This window comes from Juglans microcarpa x Juglans regia, chromosome 5S (genome assembly GCF_004785595.1).
Source record: "Juglans microcarpa x Juglans regia isolate MS1-56 chromosome 5S, Jm3101_v1.0, whole genome shotgun sequence".
In the NCBI taxonomy this organism is placed as follows: Eukaryota; Viridiplantae; Streptophyta; class Magnoliopsida; order Fagales; family Juglandaceae; genus Juglans; species Juglans microcarpa x Juglans regia.
The window spans coordinates 9,309,258-9,328,780 of NC_054603.1; positions in this window are offsets into that span (position 1 = coordinate 9,309,258).

Consider the following 19,523-nt stretch of genomic DNA (forward strand, 5'->3'; position numbering starts at 1 on the left):
CTGCTACGTACATTAAGTGGGGTGCATTATTTTTCGGTGGGAGTATTTTGCGACGGAATTATGTCGCCGATAAAAGTCTTTCCCAACGAAATAGATCTCTAATCCGTATGAGCAATTCAGGCGCTTTTGTTGGTTGTTCGCCGTAGTTAGAAAGCGCCGGTGATAATAGCCATTTGCGACAACTATTTAGCGCGTCAAGCTAGAAACCGACGGTAAAATATAATTGCGGCGATCTAGAAAATGTCCTTTTTCTGAATGTGCGAACCATATATATATCAAGATCATATAATTAGGAATCTGATAGAATCCTTAAAAAAAAAAAAAGGAATTAAAATTATAAACTTGGACAAACTAGATCAATTTAATGTTTTCATATCAATTCATTTTATTTAATTATTATAATTTTTTTTTAATTTTTACATAAAATATAATAAATAATTTATTTTTACCGCAATTAGCAAACCAAACTGCGCCTTAATATTAACCCAACGAATAAACTCAAAACTAGCACGTGCAACATATGTCTGAGCACTCGAGGCGTCGCGTCACAGGTTTATTGCCTGTGTTAATGTTCTGTCCACATGTGTGGGCCCTATACTGCTAACTGCCTTGTCTCTGACTAACGCCTCGTGTCTATATAAAAATAAACTTATAAATTGATGTGATTTAATATGATATCTAATCAGATTGTAATGTTATTTTTATTATAAAATAGATGATCTAACAGATTTTATAAAATTACATTAATTTATAAATTTACTTTGTGTAATATATTTAGAAATATAACAATTCTTTTTTGTTAGAAAATAAAACTTGGATTAATAATTTAATATGAGATGATGAGTAGTAGGTTTTTTGTTGTTTATATTGAATATATATTACGAATTAGATAAGATAAATCTGAAGATCTAAAAAGAAAAATTTTATCTGGAAATAAAAATATTGCTAGATTTTTTTTTATAATAAAATATTGCTAGATTTTAAGTCTTACAAAAAACAATGCACAAAGATCTACAAATATACATTTTGAGTTTTCAAAAGAAAATTGTCTTCAAATTTGTAAAAAGAAAATTGGAAGTCAGATTTTCCCCCTTTTTCAACTCTCTCTCTCTCTCTCTCTCTCTCTATATATATATATATATATAACTATCTATTTTTAGATTTTGAAGGCAATTTTTTTTAAAGGGTACTTTTTTCTCAAATTTTTCTAAGACTCCCGAAGTTTTAAATGGATATTTTTGGTAAATATTAGTTAGTTTAGATTGAGTTAGTTTACTTTTTGAGAATATATAATTCTTCTTGAAAATATTACTGGCTTGAAAATATAATTCTTCTTTTTATAATTTTGAGAAAGGTCAAGATGATTTTTAGAGGAAAATGCTATTTTCATTATATATTTTTTAGAAATGTTAATTGTACTTAATAAAAATTTATAAAAAAAAAAATTAATGCTCTATATGTGCTATTGATATGCTAAAGATTATGAAATTTGAAATTCAGAATATGAGATTGGTTTAGCTTTTTTGGTTGAAATGTATAAAGTAGATTGACATAAATATTTAACTTTTTTACAAAAAATTGAAAAAGTAGTGGATTACATCAATAATTAATTTAAGATAAGTTGAGTTGGTTCATTTTCCAAACACAACCGGACTTGTTTGGATAGAAAAACTATGTAATCACATTTCATCATTACAATTTTCATAAATTTTCATATAAAATATAATAAATAATTTAATTTTTTTAAATTTAAAATTAATAATAATATTAAAAAATAATATTTTAATAATATTTTATTCAACTTATCGCATTTTATTTCATTCCATTTCATTTCACCTTACTATTGAAACGAGTCACAAATTAAGGACCTCTCGCCCACCATACGGTCCATACCATGATACCAGCTCCTTGGATTTATGGTTCATCGAACCTGGACATTGACCCGTCTTTGATGGTATCGTGGGATCAACGTTACTTTATGCTCAGGATATGCTTGTTTAATGGACCACAAAAATGAAGATCTCCTCTTGCCGTGGCCATGGGATTTCTGGATGCCAGTACAAAGGATAAGAAAATTTAATTTAGTCATATTCACACACCAGACACTATATACATATATATATATATATATATATATATATATATATATACTTACTTATATTGTTGCTAAATTAAATGAATTCTTTTATTTATCATTTATATACCACGTATAAAATGCCAATTCATGATCACGACTCAGGAGTGGAATTAAAATGGAAAATCTTGATCTTTATTTTGAATATTATGATTTTCAATCATATCAATTGATCCGTGAAATGATTTTAAATAATTTAATTTTAGATAACGAACATAAGAACATCACTTAAATTATGTTACATTAATTAACATAACTAAAAATGACAAGATTGAATAACAATATTATAGATTTAAAGTTAAATATCACCTACCTTTAGAAAAATTATACAAACTAAACTATTTTACAACTTTTACCCAATTTCCCATAAAATGTTATTATTTCTTAAATTCAAATCTATCAAAATCAAGTAAAATATAAATAAATTAACAAAATATTTAAGTAAAAGCATTTACGATAAATCTTAATTCCTGCATAACTGTAGTTTGTCTTTATGTTTTTATAGACATGTAGAAATAATTATTATTAAGAGTAATGTTAGATATAATTTTTGGATATATAAGTTTTATGCATTTTTTTTTTAAATAAATAGATTATACTATTAAAAATAATTATTTTTATGTGTATTCTAAATTTATTTTTTATTTTTTAAAAAATATGTGAAACTTTTATATTTTAAAAGGAAAATGATAAAGACGTTAAGTCATTTTACAACGTCTGTGTAAATCATTTCTTTTATTATTAAAATTTGAATGAAAATATGTGACATAATCAGTAAATTCAATACGAACATGACACAGAATTAATAGGTTTGAGTTTGATATAATTAAATGGGTTCAAATTAAAATAGGCTAACTCATTAAGACTTAGTTAATAAACAGGTCAATCCATTTAATATGAAACCAACTCGCAATAATTCATTTAAATTCTATTTCAAAATTATAATTATATTATTGTTGGGTTGTAATATAATATTGATATTTCTCAATATCATTATATTTTTATTGGTGTGATTATAATTCTGGACCTATACTCATATTTTTTATTGTTGAGTTTGTAATATTGATTTTGTTATAGATTAAAATCTGAAAAATACTTTTATTTTTTGTTAATAGGCAGTATTATTGTTTGTTTAAAGATATTGTTACTACTAATAAATATAGATTTAAATATGTCAAATAGATTATACGGGTTAGTTCAACTCATTATATAAAACAAATTGATTACATGAGTTGTATTTAATTAATTAAATTCTAATTAATTATTAAACGGATCAAAACAAATGATACGACATAATCTGTTATTTAAATAGTTGGTATTAGAATTTATGTTTGGGAAATAAGAAGATATAATAATTTTGTAAATAGTAGTGAGATAATTTGAGTTAAGTATTTATTGAGTTTTAGAAAATAAGAGAGAAGTTGAATAAAAAAAATTATAAAATTAAAATATTATTAGAATATAATGTTTTAATACTTTTTTTGTAAGATTTGAAAACGTTAAATTTTATTTTATTTTTGATTTAAAAGTTTGAAAAAATTATAATGATTAGTTTAAAAAATTTATAATGATTAGTTTGAAAGTATTTGTATTTGAATGTTATTTAAAAAAAAATGAGACATAATGAGATAAAAAAATTTTTTAAATAATACTAGGTATAAGTTTCAAATAGATAAGTTTCATAAAAAATATTTATAAAAAAATAAATCTTATTAATAAAAAATAATTTATTTTTTTTATAAAGATATTAGATTTATTTATTTAAAATTTATAAAAGTCATTTCTCTTTCTAAAATTCTGTACTTAATTTTAGGGATCGAGTACAACGGACGCGACTCTCGGAAGCGCGAAAGGCCAACCCTAAAAAAAATCTGTGACTCGTAGCCAGTTATTGGGCGCATTAAATGAGAGAATGCATTCGGATTGGGGCTTGTTTCCATGATTGGTTGCACCTACTTCCAGAACGCATTAATATTTGAGGTTGTGTTCCGCCCGTCGCGTAATTACGTAGGCCCCAACTCTGCTTTGTTTTCATTACAAATCTACTACAGTTGGTATTTATTTCTGGCAAATGATTTATGTATAATATTTTATATAATTATATTTTAAATGAAGAATATTTTTTTAAATTTTTTTATATATCATATTATTATTTTATTATACATGATTGACATATTTATTATTATTAAATAATAATTTAATAATAATAAATACGACACATCTTATATAATAAGATAAAAATAAAATAATAATATAATGTATAATGTTATTTATAATATATTTTATGTATATCATTTCTCTTTATAATTCACTTCAATATTCTGCTCCACACATTTTTCTCATTCTCGCAAAATGGTCCAACATTATTGCATTTCAACGGTCCCTACGTCGTTGGTGAGCACTTCTTCCGATGTATTATTTTTTAGATGCTGCTACAAACATAAGGGTTCAAACAAAGTAAAATCACAAAGTGACATGACGTGATGCAATGTTACGTCTCTTTCTTCTATTATTTTTTTAATACTATTGTACGTACTTATTCTATTACTTATAAGAATTTTTTTATTAGTTTTTTTTTTTGAATTTTAAATTTTATAATTTTCATGATATGACATATAAAAAATAAATTTTTTATAGATTTTTTTTAAATACATTTAGTATTTTTCTTTTCTTTCTTTTTTCTCTTTTTTTTCATTAAAAAAATTCATAATATCATTAAAAAATATTTTTTTAATCACTACATAAAAAAAAAAAAATCATTTAAGACATTTTTTAAATTCTAAATTCGGGATCCAAAACATTTCTCCGCAAGAAAATGCCGAAATGTAACTCTGAAAACATTTGTATTGGTTATCGATCTCACAACTATAAATACTTCATAAAAAAGTAAAATTAATTTTATCTCATCTCTATAAATAAATATATATTTCATCTTATTTTATTTATATTTAACATATTTCAATATTATTTACACATATCTTAAAAATATTTATCTCATTTTTAAAAATAAACGAGTTGTAAGTCCATAGATTTGCCTTATCGCCGGTGCAAATTACACTTTTTGTTTTTATTTTCTTTCAAAATTATTTTAAACATTTTTAATTATTAAGGAAAAAAATTAAAATATCCTGAGGATAATTTTAAAAGGACAAATCCACGTGGCTAGGTATCATTTTCCTATTTTGATAATCCCCTCGCAGTTGCTTCCTTCGTTAACTTGTTGATACAACTGGGAAGGCCTACATCTTCAAGCCTAGCTCGACCCAGCCCATTTGAAGAGCCCATAGTGTCCTAATTACCTTATAAAGAGCATTCAGCTTAATGGGTTAGCCGTCATGCATTTAAATGCAAAATGGTTAACAGCTTAACAAAAAATTATAATTACAACCGTGACTACATAAATATAACATAATTATTTTTAAAAAAGTAAAAAAATATAGAATTTATATAAAAAAAAATTAATTTCTTAATAATAAATTCTATTTTTTTTAAAATAACTGCACGATACTTACGTATTAATCTACGACTTCATGTCGCAATCTTGTCGTCTACTAGACATAAAACTTGACCCAAGTATAAATAAAATAAAAATATATATATAAATATATCGTCTATTGTCGGTGATGTTATATCTGAGTTTTTTATTTTATTTTTTTTAACACACGTTTTCCATTAATGATCAATTTCTCCATAACAGAGACAAAGTACATTGAAGAGTTTCCATCATATCCACAATACAGTAAACGTTTGATGCATTATTGCTGATGCATTATTGCCTAGTGCCGAGTGTGCAAGTACTGTATTTCTATTTATATGTTTAATAATGGAGCAGTCTTCATAGAAATGTCGGGCTTGATGTCTGAAATTAGCATGCCAAAATAATTCACATCTGTTCTTGACCCTGAACAACCATCACAACTTTTGTTTTTTATAAAAAAATATTATTAATTTAAAATATGATAAATTAAGGATTGAAAAGCAACCTCTATTAATTTCTCTCTTTCTAAAAGTGTTAGGTTTATGTTTCTCCAATAATTTCTATTCCTAATCCCATGGAAACTTTCGATGACTCTTTTGAATACAAGAGTCCTGTACTCCCGACAAAGATTAGTTTGCAGTTGCTATTCTCAAATAAGTAACTTTTTATAAATATTTTAATATGGATTTATATATATATATATTTATATATTTAAATTTAAATAGTTTATTTAGATTATATATTAAAATTTAGATTTGAATGTAAATAGTGTGCTCTATATATAACCAACTTGAGATAGAAATTCAAAGATAGAGTACTGTTATTCTAAAGTTTCAAATTTTAAAATTTATTTTACAAATTAAATTACGCCAAGTAAGCAGTGCGTGATGTAGATGCCTTAGAATAATAATAATCTAATTCTTTGAATTTACAATAAAGTCCAAAAAATTGTTGGCTTTTCAAAATCTTGGATTTGAAATTAGTTTGATTTGAAATTCAAAGATACATTTAAATCTAAATCCAGATTTTTCTATCAAAATGCAACCTTGACTGATTTTATTAAAATCTTAAAAAGAAAAAGAAGAAGAAAATAAAGAGCAATGAACATAGAAATTAAAGGGAATATATTAATATTTGACTTGTATTCAATAATTAACCTAATAATTAAGAATCAATAAAAAGTTATAATCTCCATGAAATATTTTTAACTGGATGTTGTTCCTAACTAAGGAAAGAAAATGAACCATATTGATTTTGTTGTTCCTTAAAATATAAGATCCGTTGGTGATCTGTTGGTATATAAAATAAAGGGGGCTGTTTCGTAGATTTTGTTGATATTACGTTGGTTGCTTGTGGGGGGGGTCCAGAGTTCCTATGACAAGTTTTTGGTGTATCTTTCACTTTGATAAAAGAGGAATGAAATTTATAGTCTTGAAGTGTGCAGTCTCTGCACATTCTATTTGAAAAAAGTAAGTACATTTGAAAGGTGTGTCCAGACCTATAAAGCCAATGCAGCATCGATATGGTCAAATAATATATGAGATTATGAAGCGGAGGAATAGGACTATTGAATTCACTGCTTGGGACGAGGCTTGGACATTGGTTTTAAAGGCATGGAATGAAATAGATATGGATCTAAATGCTATGTTGACTTGGTTTCGTATTTTGGGTTTTGGATTCTACTATCGCTTCTTTCACAATTAGATGGTTTGTGTTATGATCAATGTTTGACCAAATTAGTATCTAATATTCTTAGGAGTACTTTTGGATCAATTGTTGGATCTTTAATAATTGGTATTAGAGTAGGGATCACATCACGGGTTTAAGTCATGGATGGAGCGACTTATAAGTTGGATTAAAATGCCTTGGTACTTTGTATGACCATAATATTAAGTTATTGAATACTAATAGATGAGTGAAGTCGCCAAAAGAGAAAATACTACCACTGGGTCAGTGTTGATAGAGTGAGTCACTGTGGACGTCTGATTCGAAAACGTGGTGGAATATTATGATATTGAGAGTAAAAAATTTGACCAAATTAGTATCCAACAGTTTTAGAGCTTTTGAATCAATGATTTGGTCTTTAACAATCGGTAATATTTTATATTGGATATCTTGGTTCTGCGGAGTTGTTTATCAAACAGGTGTGGCCAGAGGAAGTATGTCCTCCTCATGCCAATGGGCCTGGATATATAATTTCCAGTGATATTGCTAAATATATTGTCCCTCAGCATGGCAGTGGAAACCTAAGGGTTAGTTAAATTATAATTCTATTTTTGTTTCTTAAAATATTTTTTTCTTAGTTTTTATTGTTTGTAATTTTATGAAATGGCTTTGTATATAATAGCATTTTAGACACTTGTCCAATCCAGATTGGTCCTAAAGAACAAATAGCTCCAGGTGTCAGCATATTCCATCACATACCTATCTAAAAACAGACGGGACAAACTTGTTAAAAGAAAATTACCCTGAAGTACGTTTAAAGATTTTGTATCCTAAGAATCACTTTACAGGGACAACACCATAATCTTCCCACTCAAGCACATTCAATAACAGAAGTACCTTTTCCCGACAGGAATTAAAGAAAAAACAGATCACAAAAGCACTAAACTAGTAGTAGATGGCACCTCCAAACGCAGAATGCTATAAATCTGCTCTCGTTTGATTTCAGGCTCTCCATAAGGAATAATCGCACGTTCACCATCTCCTGTATAGAGTGAAGTTACTCGATCGATGCTCATCTTCTCAAGAACACCAGCATTTTTGAGCAGATATATAGCAAGGTCAAATTCAATTGGATAACCACTAAAACTGTGTAGTTCCACTTCCTTAAGATGCTGATGTTGACGATATTCAGTAAGAGTTACTTTTTTGTGCTTTAGATACTCCGCATGTTCAACTATCTTTCTGCGCTCTACATTCTCATTTTCCTTGCAGGCAAGACTGAGCTACAAAGAACAAAGCAATGAAGACGAAATTAATAAAGCAATACATAGCATTACACTAACGGAATTAGAGGGAGCTCTATGAAATAAATCCAACAACCAATATGAGTTAAGCATTGATTAGGCTGTGGTTAGGATGAATAACGTGACAATAAATCAACTTTTAGATTTATATTTTTCGACATCTCTTAGATCCAGTTTAAAATGTGAGCTAATTGGAGAAGTTCAATATAAATGATTTTAGCAATTAGCATATAAGATAACTTACATCAATGTAAAAATGAACCAACGACGGTGCAGCCTCCAAAAATGCAGAGATTTTTTTTGCGTGATAGATCAGTTGTTATAAGATGAGAATATTTTTATAAAATAATATTATTTTTATAAGATATTTTATAAAAATATTTCTTATTTTATAATATTATTATATAATATATTATACAATATGTTGTGTATACAAAATTATTCTATATAATTTTCTTCAGTCTCCCGTGCCGCACATTTTTCTCGTTTTCGCAAAATGGTCCAGCATAATTGCATTTCAACGGTCCCCACGTTGTTGGTGAGCACGTCTTCCGATGTATTATTTTTTAGATGCTGCTGCAGAGATAAGGGGAACAGTGGATCAAGCAAAATGATCCCACACGCTCACATGGCACAGAGTTACATTTCTATAATTATGAAACCCATATGAGATGCGGAGGAATATGCTATTTTTTTTTTAGAAAACATTAGCATACCATCTCAACTTGATCACTCTTTTTAATTATTTAGTAATTTTTTTACTTAGTGATTAAAAAAATATTTTTAAGTATACTAGTATATTTTTTTTTATTTTTTAAAAATATTTAAATGTATTAAAAAATGTGAAATAAAAAAAGTAAAAAAAAAAAAGACTGGACAACACGCCTAACAATAAATGCTGGACGGCAGAGTAGCTTTGCCTTTTTTTTTTTTTTTTAAATTACATTGATTGGGAGATGCTGAAACTGCATAGATTATTTAAAGTGTGCCTACTATCATCAACCAGGGAGCAAATATAAAATGAGCGCGGGGCAATAATTCCATATTGATCCGAACCAATCCATATGCTCTCATTTTTAATAATATTCCGGCTAGAAACATACAAGTACTATAATGTGCCTCTCCATAGATGTCTGGTAACCATGTATGTAAATGTATAGTCGGTGATTTGACAATAAAAGCAATAAGAAATCTAAAATAGAATATTATTTCCAGTATTACTGGATAAGATTGATTAACTGATATTTCAAAATATCTCTTTTTTTTCTTATTTTTTAAATAGAGTTACGTATACTTACATTTTTACTTATAATTTTATTTTCAAAACTTTTTTTATTAGAATTTTTTTTAAAATTTTAAATTTTAAATGTCATGATTTTCAGTATATTAATAACTGATATGTGAAAAAGTAAATATTTTATAATTTTTTTTAAGGACATTTAACATTTTTTTTTCTTTCTTTTTTTCTTCCCCTCTCCGTGCGTCTCCCCTCCCCTCCCCTCCCATCCTCTCCTCTCCTCCCCTCTCCTCTCCCTTTCCCGTGAGCTTGCCGTGCGTCTCACATCCCAAGCTAGCCAGCCATACAACGCCAGAATATTGATGCTAGCAATTAGGTACAAAGACCGCGCTTGCTTTGCATATAGGTAGCTACTTCTAAATGCAAGTAATTTGTTTTAAATCTCATATTATTCGATGGAGGCTGCTACTTAGGCCTCGTTTGCTTACAGGATAAACACAAAACCCTGAATTTTTTTTTTTTTTTTTATGTTTTGTACGAATAAACTATCTTTAAAATTAAATATTTATTTTTCATCTCATTATATCTTTTATTAATTTATTTACTGTTTATAAACTGTACAATACTGGAAAAAAGCTGACTTTGAAATTACTGTTTTGTACAAAAAAGCTGATCTGCTGTCTGACTCGATTTACTGTTTTATACGCTTAGTTTATACGGACACGTCTAGGAAAATGCCGGAAACTGCTTTTCATTTGGTGTTACTGTTTATGCACGGCCTTCCACGATTTTGTTTATATTTTATTATAAAAAACTAATACAATTAAAAGTGCATCCCACCAGTATTAAAAAAGATTCAGGAAAAAAAAAAGAAAAAAAAAGTAAAATGCAACACAGCTCACGGGAAAGAGTACTGCTAGAGCAACCGAAAAACTGTCTCGAATTAGGCTATCGAATAATATATTTCATTTTTTTTTATTTTTTTATGTATTTTTTTAATCAACATAACAATTTTTAAAAAAATAAAAATTTTATAACATTATTAAAAAATATTTTCTTAATCACTAAATAAAAAAAAAATCATTCAAGATACTTTTTAAGTTCTAAATTCGAGATTCAAAATATTTCCCTACAAGAAAATGCCGAAATGTAACTCTCAAAACATTTGTATTGGTTATCGGTCCCACAACTATAAATACTTAACAAAAAAGTAAAATTAATTTTATCACATCTCTATAAATAAATACATATCTCATCTTATTTTATTTATATTTAACATATTTCAATATTATTTATACATATCTTAAAAAAATTTATCTCACGAGGCCTTAGTCCCGTAGATTTGCCTTATCGCCAGTGCAAATTACACTTGTTGTTTTTATTTTCGTTCAAAATTATTTTAAACATTTTTAATAATAATAAAAAAATATCCTGAGGATAATTTTAAAGGGACAAATCCACGTGGCTAGGTATCATTTTCCTATTTTGATAACCCCCTCCCAGTTGCTTCCTTCATTAACTTGTTGATACATCTGGGAAGGCCTACATCTTGAAGCCTAGCTCGACCCAGCCCATTTGAAGAGCCCATAGTGTCCTAATTAGCTTATAAGAGCATTCAGCTTAATGGGTTAGCCGTCATGCATTTAAATGCAAAATGGTTAAGCTTGACAAAAAAATTATTTTTATAAGAAAAATAATAGTTACAATCGTGAGTACACAAGCGTAATATAATTATTTTTTAAAAACATAAATAAATACAGAATTCACATAAAAAAATTAATTTTTTAATAATAGATTCTACTTTTTCTTAAAGTAACTGCACGATGCTTGCGTACTAATCTACGACTTCATGTAGCATTACTCTTTTCATAATTTGGTTATGCACGTAAAACATATTTATTTACAGTAAATCCGCTAGCTGCATGTATATGTTTAACTTGTATTGTTAACTGACCTATTTATTGCATGTCCCTCTTTCCAGCTCCCTTCATACTTCATTTATTTTATTTCAGCTCACTTAATTTTTGGCCACTTGCTGTACGTGTTTGTCTAGCTCTCGATATAAAAGAATGACATAAGCTAATCGAGTACTGATCTACTTTTCAAGAGCATATTCAAACAAGTAAAATGGTGAATGGCAAGAAGCACTACAAAGGGTTGCACAATTAGTTGCTTATATATATATATATCCTATTTATTTTGTGCTTGCATAATTTAATTATTGTGCAATTTATTATTCAGCTTCTTCTATTCCCTTCATTCTCTTCTTCTTCAGTCAGTTTCGGCTTTCCTTTTTCGCTATTTTGGTATAAGAGCCAATCTGGTATCTGATTGTTGTGAATTATTTCTTCTTTGTTGAACTTATTTTGTTTTCTGACAATCCCCATCCAGAGTTTCTACTTTGGTTGGTTCAGGATCATCTTTCGACAAGTAGGTCAGGAACCTGGAGGTGTAAGTCCCGTTTTAAAGCCAGGGAGGCGAGTGTAGGGAAACTATAGGTTCAAACCCGAGGGCCGAGAGTGGTAAGTTCGCAGACTTCTGAGATGCGACGGTCAGTGTTGTCCTAGGACAAAATGAGTTGGATGAATAGATCCAATTCAACAATTAGTTCCAGGTCGGCTATGCCGCCTGACATTGTTAATGAGGAAGACTGTACTTTTGAAGCAACAGAATCGCCTGTACTGAGATCATGGAAGATTCCAAAACTTGATGTTAGCACGATGTATCGAACCAATTGGTTTGAGAGGTCCTTACACACACAATTTTGCGTGCGTACTGTTGAACAAACTTATGCTATTTCCAAAACTCAGGAAAAATGTTATATCTTCCCAAAAGAACATATGACAAAATTCTTGTAGTAAGGTTTTAGATATATTCATATTGGATCTGTCCAAATTGTTGCCAAATCTTTAACAAGGAGAGGCATCAATGCATCCGTATTATTCTGTTTAAGGGATGCCAGATTCAATAATTTTGAAACAAGTATTCTCTGAATGATCCAATCCTTTCTTACGGATGGACCAGTCCATTTTAATTGTTATTCAGATTTAACTCTTGCTATTGATGATGAACATATTTCAAAATGTTTAATTTTAAACATTTTAACTTCTGGATATGATATACTTAAGGGTAGCAAACCCCTTACTTTGATTTACAGGATTTATTATCGTAATTTAAAAACGAGTTTAAATCCAAAAGCAATTGCAAAACCCATCCAGGGAAAAACTCTTCCGATCCAGAGTTCAACCCCAGATGCGGATATTTCAACTCCAAAAAATGATTTTCTGGAAAGATACAATTCTTCCCAAAGAATGGATTTTAGAAGAAGAGACTCCTCCTATTCCTCGAAATCCTGTTGACAGTTACCCAAGTAACATTCAACAGTATTTGGATGGAACTATTAAAATTAGTTTTGATCAGACTAGATCTCCAAGGCTAAGAAGAAATTCTTTTGCTGGATCTAGTTCTTCTTTTGCAGGATCAGAAATTCCAGTAAGAAGAGACCAAAATTTCAAACAATTTCTGGAAGATTCTGTTAAAACTGCCCAACCTGTTAATCCTGTTTTAAAACTGAAAGGACTTTCTACGTCCTCTCAAGTTACTTCTGCTTTTTACTCTGCACAGGATGCTGGTTCCTCTAAAGACTAGCCTATTCATAATGAAGTAGATAAAGAAGACGACTCATTTTTATCACCTACAGCTTCAGATATGGTAGCTCCTGTTGCACCACAAGTTCATCACAGTTTAAATGTGTTGTATAAATCATTTGCGTTTGATCTTATTTATCTTTTTGAAGAATACAAACTTTCAAAAAACAGTGTTAGGCGTAAAGCGTACCATGCAAAGTATTCTGAAAAAGAAAAACAACGTGTTAAACGGAAATGGAAAGAAGAAATGAATAAGCAGCAAAAGCATATTCTTTTCTTCGATTTTGTTGAAAATATTTATGTTTCTAACAATACTTTGAATGTTGTTAAAACTGATTTTGTCAAGGAAGAAGGCAAAATGGTAGTCCAGTCTAGCCATCCGCCTTTGGAGACTGTTCTCATCACCCACAAAGGGGTTGAGATATCTGCTTCACCTTTCAAAATCTCGGAAACTGTTTCCAGAGATCCTGAGAATGACAAGATTCTCAAAGAAACAAAAAATGTTATTTCTCAAAATAACTTTGTGAATCTTGCTCTTCATACGATCGGACAACAGTTAGATCGGATTGAAGAAAATGTTGAAAAACCTGATCCTATTCCTTTGGTTTTGACCACAGATCAACCAAATAAAATAATTGAAAAACCTTTGATTATTTTACCTGAAAGTCGAGCCAAAATTAATTTCAAAAACCCACAGGCAAAGACTTTAGATAAGATTGATCAAATGCTTAATGATCTGAAAAGAGAACAGCCTTCTACTAGTACTTTGTCTAACAAAGAAATAGAAGAAGAAGTTTTTGTTGAAACTACAGATGAGTCTTCTAACGATCACTCTTCTGAAGAAAAGAATTTTGATTTACTTGAAAAGAATTTTCAAGACATTGTTTTAAAACCTGAAATTGCCAGATTCTCTTCAAAAGGACCCAAACCAATGAGTCTGACGAAGAACTGGTATTCTAGGCCTACTCCTCCTGATTTACAGTTTGAAAAAAAAGTTTTTCAAAACCAATCTTCTTACTCTGCTGACAAGGTTTACAAATGAAATATTGATGGTTTTTCTGAATAAGAGATCATGAATACCATGAGTAAAATGTCTCTTATAGCAAATGCTTATGTGAACAATAATATCAGACAACCTGATATTGTTAAGATTTTAACACAAGAATTTTCTGGTGTTTTGAGAAATTGGTGGGATAAACACCTAACCAGAGATGCCAAGGAAACCATTCAGAACGCTGTCAAGTGTAATGATGAATGATGAAGGGTTACCTATTTTTGATGAATCCATTGGATCTGCCCAATCTGATGGAGTTAATACTTTGATTTACGCAATTTTAAAGCATTTCATTGGCACACCATCTGATATAACTAGCCGCATCAGCGATCAGTTAAATAATCTTAGATGTCATCAGATGTCTGATTATAGATGGTACCAAGATGTTTTCATTTCCAAAGTAATGCTTCGTGATGATAGTCAGAAGCCTTATTGGAAAGAGAAATTTATTGATGGACTACCTCGCTTGTTCGCCTACAAAGTGAAGGATGAACTTACTATTGCTGGGTCTCTTAATTACGACGCATACACCTATGGTGATATTTGTGCAGTAATCAAGAAACTTGGCATTAGTATGTGTAATGATCAAAGAATGTTTCGAGAGCAGATGAGAAATAGCAAGAAAGCCAAATACGAAATGAGAACATTTTGTGAAACAATTTGGACTTCCTGCTATAGCTCCATTTAAAAGAAAGTATAAGTTTTCTAAACCTCATGGCGGTATTAGGAGAAAACCCTGTGATGAATTTTATAAGAAAACTTATAAAAAACTATTTTCTAAGCCATTTTCTAAGAAAAAGAAATTTAAGGATTTTTCTCAAAGAAAATATTTTATTTGTGGCAATTCAGGACATTTCGCTGATAAATGCTCCCAGAATGCCAAAAAAGATAAAAAATTAAAAAAGAAGTTTAATCAGTTGAATATTGATAATAATGATAAAGAATAACTATTTCGACTCCCAGAAATAGATTCGTCTTCATCATCTGATATCCTTGAGTTCAGTTCTAGTGATTCAGAATATCACTCAGAAACTGAATCTCCAGATTCCCAAGAAACCTTGGAGAGATTTCAAAAGAAAAAACCCAAGGAAATTTCTACAAATGATTTACAACATGAAATATATCTTGTTAAAAAAGAAATCGTTGAACTCAGATCTGAGATAAATAACCTCAAGTCTGAAAATGAGATTTTAAAACAAGAATTTTTAGTGTTTAAAATCGATAAACAACTTGATCAGGATATTCCTTCTGACAATTAGCAAACAAATGATTCTGGTTCAAGCCAACATGAGTTAGCTACTGATAACTAGATTTGTTTGATCCATCATACCATTCCTCCAAAATGGTTTTCAAGGGTTACCATTGTGGTCGCCCATGATTTTCAATTTTCCGTTGTTGGTATGATTGATTCCGGATCAGACCTGAATTGCATTCAAGAAGGACTCATTCCTAGTAAATATTTTGAAAAATCTTCTGAGAGATTATTTTCTGTAAATGGATCTCAAATGAAAATTACATATGAGCTTAACAACGCTCATGTTTGTAAAAACAATATTTGCTTTAAAATCCCTTCTGTTTTAGTAAAAAATATGTTTGACAAAGTGATTTTAGGCATTCCATTTATTTCTGCTTGATATCCTTTTTTGACTAAAAAAGATGGTATTACTACCGACCCTTTTGGTCAAAATGTCAAATTCAAATTTGCATCTCGTCAAGAGATTGATCAAGATAAATGATTGAAATATTTACTTTTTGCAAAACAAAAGTATCTGAATTTCCTCCAACAGGAAATAAGATACAAAAAGATTTCTGAACAATTATCTTCTCGAATTTTACTTTCAAAAATTGATAATTTTAACAAGCGTTTTTTTTTTTTATGTTTGTTCTGATTTACCAAATGCTTTTTGGCATAGGAAGAAACACATCGTTTTTCTTCCCTATATTAAAAATTTTGATGAAAGCACTATCCCCATTAAAGCCAGACCAATTCAGATGAATAGTTAGACTTTAGAATTCTGCAAAAATGAAATTGCAGATCTGATGAAAAAAGGCATAATTAGGGATAGCAAGTCCCCTTGGTCTTGTCCAACTTTTTATGTCCGAAAAAATGCTGAACTAGAAAGAGGTACCCCTCGACTAGTCATTAATTACAAACCTTTGAACAAAGTCTTGCAGTAGATTAGGTACCCTATTCCCAACAAAAATGACTTAATTCATAGGTTGAGTGATGCTGTAGTTTTTTCCAAATTTGACCTCAAATCTAGTTTTTAAAAAATCCAGATAGCCGAGTCAGACCGGTATAAGACAGCCTTTGTAACCCCCTTCGGTCATTTCGAATGGAATGTGATGCCATTCGGTCTCAAAAATGCCCCTAGTGAGTTTCAACATATCATGAATGACGTCTTCAACTCGTTCACTGCTTTTATCATCGTCTATATAGATGATGTCCTTGTTTTTTCTAAATCTATTGATAAATACTGGAAACATTTGAATTCGTTTCTAGACATCATTAGAACCAATGGTCTTATCATTTCTGCGAAGAAGATCAAACTGTTCCAAACCAAGATCAGATTCCTTGGTTATGATATTTCTAAAGGGAAAATTAGGCCTATCCAAAGAGCCATTGATTTTGCTGACAAATTCCCTGATGTCATCCTTGACAAAAAACAATTACAGAGGTTCTTAGGATCTCTTAATTATATTGCTGATTTCTACAAGGATATGAGGAAACAATGTCGTCTATTGTTCAAACGATTACTTTCTAATCCCCCCCTTGGACAGAAATCCATACTAAAATAGTGAGGAAATCAAAGCACATGTCAAGACTCTTCCGTGCCTTGGTATCCCCACTTCTGATTCATTTAAAATCGTTGAAACAGATGCCTCAAACATTGGTTATGGTGGCATTCTGAAACAATCTGTTTCACCAGACTCTTCTGAACAAATTGTTCGTTTCTATTCTGGAACCTGGAATCCTGCACAAGAGAAATGTAGTACTATTAAACAAGAGATTTTATCTATAGTACTATGTATTTCTAAATTTCAATCTGATTTGTTAAACAAGAAATTTTTACTTCGTATTGATTGCATGAGTGCTAAATTTGTTTTAGAACAAGTTCAAAACAATGCATCAAAACATATTTTTGCACGATGGCAAGGTATTTTAAGTGTTTTTGATTTTGATATTGAATACATCAAAGGCATTGATAATTCTATCCCTGATTTTCTTATCAGAGAGTTCTTGCAGACACCCAACCATGAGCGTAAGCAAGAAGAAAGGAAAAGAGAAACAGAGAATGAACCCCCCACCTCCAATACCCAGTATAAAACTCATCAAGAATGATTCTGGATCCTCCATTGTGCCTAGTGTCTCCTCAACAGCACTGGATATTGCCAATAGGTTTACACCTCTTGGTAAAATTGTGCAACCGGCGACTTTTGCGTCTACGGTTTCTACACCTTTTGATCCATATGCGAAAGAAATTGCATCAAAAGGTCCTACTTTGATCACTCCTCAGTTTTTCCTCCCAAAAGAAAAATCTGAATATTTGAAGAAGCCATTTATTACTCATCTGTTTCATATAGAACCTAACCGTTCTAATTTAACAGATCCGTTCAAAATAGCCTCTTCCTATTTTCCCCCTAATTTTCACTGGATACCTGAAGATTCCTTCAAAAATCTCCAGTACTATTCCAGTATCTTGATTCTCACCAACTCTCTTATCATAAAACCCATTTATGATAAGAATGATTCTACCAAATTAATTTACCACAGTGCTTATATCCTCCGAGTCGTGACAGAAGACCAATGGGGAACAAACCCATGGACTCCCAAAAGACTCTCAGACTCTGCACTGAGTTATAATTATTTTGATTACATAACTGCCTGGAGACGTTCCATGTTCTTTCAGGTATCTGATATGAGCCATTTATGGTTCATCAATTTTGACACAAGATTCAAAGGAACTTTCCCCTACTGGTTACTCCAATGGTGGGACCAATTTGGATTAATTTCACAGAATTTTTCTGAGCAGCTCGCCAGAGCTTTTACATTTTATCAACAAGTTGCTGGTACAAAACTGAACCGGCATTCACAGATGTTTCCTTATGAGCTCATTTTTGCAAGAACTACAAACTATCGTAGATCTTTAAATGGACTTATGAGAAAAATGCTGATATAATTGACCGAGCTTATTTCACAAAATGGTGGGATAGGTTTGGATATACTGAAAAAGTGATCATCCAGATGATTAAAGATTTCCCTCAAGTTGCTCCTGATTTGCAAGACAAGAAGGAATTTTCAGCAATCAAATTTGGTTCACCAGTCCCCGAATACCCCTGATAGTTCGGGCCCCTAATTCACCAACTGCTTCATTAAGAGGAAAAACTGCAGCTCGTCCTCAAAGAAATCTTCTAAGTCTGCTAAAGATAATATCCTTAACAGACTTGGTAAAAAGGATTTAATAAAATTGTTGGAGCAACAACCGTCTAAGTCTACGAGTGATAATTCTGAAAACGATGAGAATTCAGAAGCATCCTCAAAGGTTTCATACAGTAATATATTTAGTCATGATTCAGAAGGCATTCCAAAGCTGGAAGATGATTGACTACTACTTGAGTTCAAAGAAGACCGAAGACCGACCATAGTCCTCTTTGAGATATTCGTCATCCTGTGCCTAAAGCAGCAGCCACAGAGATAGTTGGAAGACACAGAGACGACTGAATGGTATTTTGTCATTTTGTGCCGAAAGTAGCCGCCCACGAGGACAGCTAGAGAGACACAATAATGATACCCTGAGCCCCGTGCCTAAACAGTTCTCACTGTTCACTCACGGATTGATTTACTGTTTTACTTTAATAATTGTAAACAGGAACTCCTTATGCTATAAAAGGAGAACCTTGTTCTGAGGTAAGGCAGAACTCAAAAAACCAGAACTCATTCGAGAGAAACACTTCTGATCATCTCTACCCCATTCTTGAGTCTCCTTATTTACCCTGATTTCT